Below are 6880 nucleotides of genomic sequence, written 5' to 3' on the forward strand. Positions count from 1 at the left end.
GTCATAAACATAACAAAAACAAAGCACACAAAAATATAAAATCTGAATTTAAATCTAAATATATATAAAAGAAGAAAATTTAATAAATTCATAGGCATGCGGCACACACTCATACTATAATTTTCCGAATTGTGTCACAGATTAGAAAACGTCTTTAGACAGACTTCAATCAATTCGGACAACGTTGTTGCTGCCGTCTCTGTCTCTGTCTCTGTGTCTGTCTCTATCTCTGTCTGTATCTGTATCTGTGCCTTGATGTTGTTGCTGCAAGAGCTATCGACTATCTGCTATCAGCGACTATCAGAGACGCACAGGGCGCACCTCAATGCGATAAAGCGTTAAAATTAATTATCGACTGCCACATTGCAGCGCTTGTGCTGTCAAATCTTTATCGCGTAATTGATTTCATAGCTACTGCGTTGCGTTCTTCAAAATTACACGCCAAGGGCCCAACAGAGTCTTCGACTTCACAAGCCCATTGTTTAGACAGTCGAAGAAATGGTTGAAAAACCCCCAACAACAAAACACTCTCAACTAGATTCTACAACTGAGTGATTGACTATGCGATGCCCTGTTCTATGTTAAGGATACTATGGTATCAGGGTTTTAATCCGAATCGTATATGGGTTTTAGTATGAGTTTCGGTTATAGTATTATTTTGGTTTTCGGTTATCGGTTACGAAAAATCTTTGTATATCGGTTTCTTTACGGTTACCGAAATCATATCGGTATTTCAAAAAAAGAAACAAATCGTAGAGATGTTAAAAAACCGTAAATATATTAACAAAAATATTCGAAAATTAAAGCAGTTTAAAAAAACGATGATTACACCCTAACAACATAATTGATTTTTATGCTTGAATGAACCGAAAGTAACCGTTATACCTGAATCGGTTACTTGTTGGTTATTTCGGTTAATATAATTTTGGGCAATCGGTTTTGGGTTTCGGTTGATTCGGTTAGGGTTAAAGTTACGGGTAGCAATTTCAATCGGTTAATACCGGTTAAAGGATACGGATTCGATTACGGCTTTAATCCGTTTCATACAAGATTCTTAAATCAAAATCTGACTATTTGATAAGGCCATAACCTGCTATAAATATTCAAATTTCTAACAATCAACTCATATTCAAGATAGAGAATTTTCAATTGGTCTTCAACAAGTTTTTTTTTATCGGATTTACCTTTTTTTCTTTCTGATTACAGGGTATGAATAGAAGCGATGGCGGGGGATAGCAATTGGGGTAAAGCGCTAGAAAACATCATGATAAGAAACTGTGATTTTTATTTTTCAACTGATTTTTGATTTCCTGTACAATTTTGATTAAAAACTTTACGAAGTGGTAGCTCTGTCAGCTCCTCTGTCGACAAACAAATTGAAAACAAAGTCTAATCAGTCACAATTGAGCAATTTTTTATAATTTTTTTTTCTTTTCATTTCTTTTTGTTGCACTGTTGCCTCTGGTTGAGTTTGAGTTTTTGAAGAGAGCTGGAAATCTAATCACTGACAAGCTATGGCTGCCTGTATTTGATAGATAGTTTCAGATGGCACGTCATGCCCCACGTTTCCGTTGTGGTTGCCCCATTGAAACAGCTCGAAAGGTGGCTAAAGATTTGAACTAGTTGATTAGCGCCGTGCCAAGTACAAGAGCTGTCCAAATATATGTAACTTTATACATTTAAGGACTGTCATTAGTTAAGTCTGTTTTTCGATTTTAGTCATGATTATATATACTTGGATTTGTACCGATTTCCATTGGCCACTCCAGCTGTTGCAACCCCAGCCATTTTTGGCCCTTGTTCATTCCTGCAGTCTTTTGTGCCTGGTGTAATTAAAACTTAAAACGCTTTTTGTTTTGCAAGCAGCTCTTGAACCATTGTTCTTGAACCAAAAAGTTCAGACCACCCCGTCAGCCCCTGATACTCCACACGCCTCGACAACAATAACAGAACTCAAGTGTTTTCATTGTCCAAATTCCAATAGAGAGCGTGCGACTTCTTCTTCCAAAGAAAAAGAAAAAAATATAAAAAATACGCCTGGTAAAAGTTTTCCATGCAAACCACCCCCCTTGCCACCCCGCCAAAGTCTGTGTGTTGCAGGACCTACAGCAGAACTTGGTGCTTGGAGTTCAAGTGTTGCAACGCGCGTGCCTGGCAGGACGAGCGAGGCGCCTCAAGTGCGCCAATATGTTTCAACTTCGAACCGTAGCACATGCCACAGCATCACAGCATCATTGGCAGGATACCAGCACAAGGACACATGCAACACCGACACTCATATCATCAGCACATGTGCCGCATTCATATTTCCCTTTCTTTTTTTTAATACTACGTGCTGGCAGCTCATTTATCGAACTTTGCTTTCGATCTGATCCAATCAAACTGTCGACGGTGCAATAAAGTCCAAGTCCATTCAGTTACAATTTACAAAATTTAATAAAAATTATTATATATAAATTTTAATACAGTAAGTCAAAAATGTTTGCTTGAACTTTTTCAAACGTATAAGTAAATGAAAATATGGAGAAATTAATTAGCAATGTGAGAACGGGAATAATTAGAAATCCGATCGAGCTTTATACCGATTAAAACGTATAGCCTTAGCTGAAAAAAGTGCATACATAACTCATCAGGTTCATCGTATAAATGGGTGTATTCCCTATTATCTAGATGTACTATTTTTGTTCTACGTCTTTTTTAAAAAACTTGTTAAAAATCACCCATTTTTGCACATTTTCCTCCTTTTCATACAAAATTTTTCTGAGATCATCCCATACAAAAAATCATAAAAAATATAAGTAAAGATATTTTTGAACAAAATTTGTTGCACTCACTATTAGAATTGTTTGGCGAAACTTTTTGCATCAAAACATTTTTTCTTTAAGCAATAGGAAAAAAGGCAAAAAAGTAGATTTTTATATAAATTCAAAAATTGCAATGGGTACTTAATGGGTTAAGGAAAGTTTTGTATCTTTCAAACGGCATTTCAAAGACCTTTCCATTGATGCCATAATGTAAATGAAATAACTTTAAATAGCGAGTATATTTAACTTTAGTTTTGTGTAAATACTTATGACCACCACTGTATCTTAAAATATATACTAATAAATACTTTTGAGCAGCTAGTGACGAAAGCATCACAAGTGGTTCAAATGACAACCTGTTTTATTTTTAAAGATTAGTTCAGATATTAAATTCGTCACAAAAGTGTCAGATATTTTGGGGCATAAAAAAGATTTCTTCACTAGACTTTTAACTTGAAAAAAAATTTTCTTTTTGTTTAATTATATTACAAAGGCTTTAATAATTGTTTCTACATTTGCTTTGGCTTCTTAAAGAACTTAAGATTATGATTTTAAAATTTAAGATATGATATATATTTTAATTTTTTTTTAACCTATACACTTTATTTAAGAAAGCAGACTGGGCCGGTTCGAATTTTGACTCGGGCTCATAGTCATATTCTTTTATTTACTTTAAAATTCGTCAAGTGTCTGTTGAATGAAATCTATGGCCATCCATAACGATAGCGATATTGATATCGATCCTACCTGGTCCGATACACCTGTAACTTCAGTGCATAAATCATCAATGCAAAGGCAACAACAACATTGAGGACTCTGTAGAAATCTACCAAAATAAACGCCCGCAGCGCCGTCTGCATGTCACAAGACCTTGAACCTTAGAGGTTCGAAGTTCGGAGTTCGGAGCTCCGATATTTTAAGGCTTGACCTACGCCCTCGTTGCTACTCGGCTGCTGCTGCTGCTGCTGGTGCCTGTGACGAAATATTTAGTCGAAAATATTGTCCCTAATGCTGGCGCCAGACAAGTCTTATGCTGATGATGATGACAGACTTAGGCACCGTACACAAAACAAATCCAACCTGTCACACTAACGACTTCTGCGAAGACAATGGCCAGCCTCTGTCTTAGGCCGCAGTTGCAGTTGCAGTCGCAGTCTCCGTCTCAGTCTCGGACCCAGGCAAAGTTGCAATTGCAGGTTGCACGTTGCACGTAGCAGGTTGCTGGCTGCTTTGTCTATAATCCAAAAGTGTTGCACTACTTTTGAGTTCTTAGAGACAAAAGACTTTAGTTTTAACCGCGCGGCGCTTTGTTCTAGTGCTTTGTATAAGTGCGAGAATGTGTATGTGTGTGTGTATGTTCATATGGGTATTGTTAATAAATTTTATGGTGCAATTCTTTTGTGCTCACACCAGCCGAAGGCAGGCCAATATTTTTATTACCGCTTGTACACGTACAAAATTTATGAAATACAAATAGCGCCCGCTAAGAGTTATGACCCGGCGCTAGGACCTGGCCCTAGAGGCTGTGAAAGGCATTTGGCAAGTGCATAGCATGGATGAGCTGATATCACGCAGCGATCGTGCAGAGGGTTAAGAGCGATCTGTGCGATTTCTCCTGGCGCCAGGATTTCAAAGGGATAAGCTGTAAAATTGAGTATACATATATCTTTGATTCAGTAGATAAGACAGTATAGGTTGGATCTGTTAAATTAATAAATATTGTCATTGGAAATCCTCTATCAATTACCTATTTAAATTGCTCTCTAATTTGTTGATTGACTCAGATGATCTTGTGAGTTTAATTCCAGAAATACACTAGATTGTTAAAGACATCAGGCCTTTATTGAATAACCTATAATTTATAGACTATAAATTCTTACTTTCCGGAAAACTATAAGATGGGGCATTAAAATTAATTTGTATATTTCAAAGTCTGTCTGATATGAAGGTGTCAAGAGATCCAAGGCCCGATCGTTTACTTACGATCGCTGATCAGGATTCATGGAAGGATCAAACAACAAAACCGAGTGCAAAAGCAAACACTATATTAATTTGTATACGTCTCATGTATCCGATCTGCAGTTGATCAGCTTGTATGCCAGAAGAATACATTGATAATGATCGAGACATCGTTTTATTTTTTCACAGCTGCGTGTGATATGAGCCCGACAACTTGTCTAGCTTTGTCCAATGGCTAGCTAGAAAATTCCTGGATTGATGCATTTGCATTGATAGGCAAATCCTGCGATTTTCTACTCAACAGTTTCTAGAGAAATCTGATATTATTTGACCGATTTGCAGTGTAATGTGCAGGGAGAACAATCAACACTAGCCAGATATGATCGGAGGAACACAACGCCTCTTGCACACGATAAGCACTTGTCTGATCGGCAATCTTTCGGCTCACTATCAGAGCTCGAGATCTGCAGTAAGAGATCTCCCACTCATTCCACAGAATGCCGCCGCTGATCGAGAATGATATGCACATTCCAAAGAGTCCGAGTCGTCGCCGATGTTTTGCTAATCCTTCTGCTCTCGCATAGCTAACGCCCCGCTCAGACGGAAGAGAGGGAGAGCTAGAGAGGGAAGGAGAGAGTGGGAAAGGGATAGGGAGTGGTGGAGAGGAGAGGAGGTCGAGTGTCTGCCGCCGTTGTGGCTTTATGCTAATGATCGAGTCGGCCAAAAACTAGACCAGGCCTTAGCCACAGTGCAAAAACCACTCAAACCACTCATTGTCTGGCGATTGTTTCATCAAAATTGCTGCAAATCTCTGCCTGCTGGCCATCCATTGTTTCCGTGCCCAGTTTTGGACGTTTTGCCTCTTGGTCGCTTGGCCAGGCTCGTTGCCTGGTTCGTTGCCTGGTTTGCTGGTTTGCCTGCTTGGTTGTTTGGGAGTGCGAAAAAAATCTCTTAATCGGCACTGGCGACAGCATTCAATGAGTTTTCTGTGTATGTACGTATGTGTGTATGTGTGTATGTCTGTGGCAGTGTGTGTATGTGTGCGACGCCGACATTCGCGGCCGGAGCACTTGAAACATGACAATATCAATTTGTACGTACAATGGCCTAATCTGATAATCAGTGCAAACATGTCCTTTGTGTCCATTGTGCGTGAAACAATGCAAACGGCATAGTTGTGCGCCAGGATTAAGTGTTAGTCAGCCAGAAACAGAAACAGAGCCAGAACCAGAGCCAAAACTAAAGCCACTAACAGACACAGAATTAAAACTATATCTATGCCAAGTTTTTTTTTTATTTTTTTTTTTTTGGCAACTTGGCATTGTGACGACTTTTCAGTTGAAGCTGGGCCAAAAACTGGCCACCAACTAAGCGCACAGTTCATTATGCAGCCTATAAAATGATTAATGTACATTTTATGTTAATAACTTTGGAGTCTGGATCGTAAAAATCACTCGCAGGCCGATCACAAAAGTTGTTTGCCCATAAAATGAAACACAAGCAGCGGAGGGAAAAGAGAAGAGAAAGATGATCGCCTCTACGGGCATGTCAATCAAATGGAGCTCGCCCAGTCACATAAAAATGATCGACAACAATGACACTTTGGGCGGCAGGAATGCCACGGATAAGCATCTAGCCAGATACAGAGAAGAGGAGAGGAGAGGAGAGGAGAGGAGAGAGAGGAGAGGAGAGGAGAGGAGAGGAGAGCGCCAGGTCGTATGAGTACACTGAAAAAAAAGAACAACTTTTAAAATCAAGAACATTAATTTGAAATATATTTTTTTTTTAAATAAGACCACTTTCAGACCATATTTCTAATACTAAAAATATTTATCTAAAAAAATCGAAGTTTTTAATACAGAAATAAAAATCTTAAATTGTTATGAAATTAGAAATACGTACTATTTCATATGAAACAATTAATAGATCCGTGGCGCTTTGGTTAGAGACGCCGCTTCAGTTGAAAGAATCAGCAAGCGCCGGTTCGAGTCCCACTAGAAACAAGGAAAAACACACAGTAAAAATATATTATTTTTAAAATTACCAAGCCAACCAAGATGTATTTATATTAAAATAAAACAACAATAAAAATTATAAATTTAAAAATCTTTTTTAAT

Source organism: Drosophila innubila (assembly GCF_004354385.1).
Source record: "Drosophila innubila isolate TH190305 chromosome 3R unlocalized genomic scaffold, UK_Dinn_1.0 2_E_3R, whole genome shotgun sequence".
Taxonomy (NCBI): Eukaryota; Metazoa; Arthropoda; class Insecta; order Diptera; family Drosophilidae; genus Drosophila; species Drosophila innubila.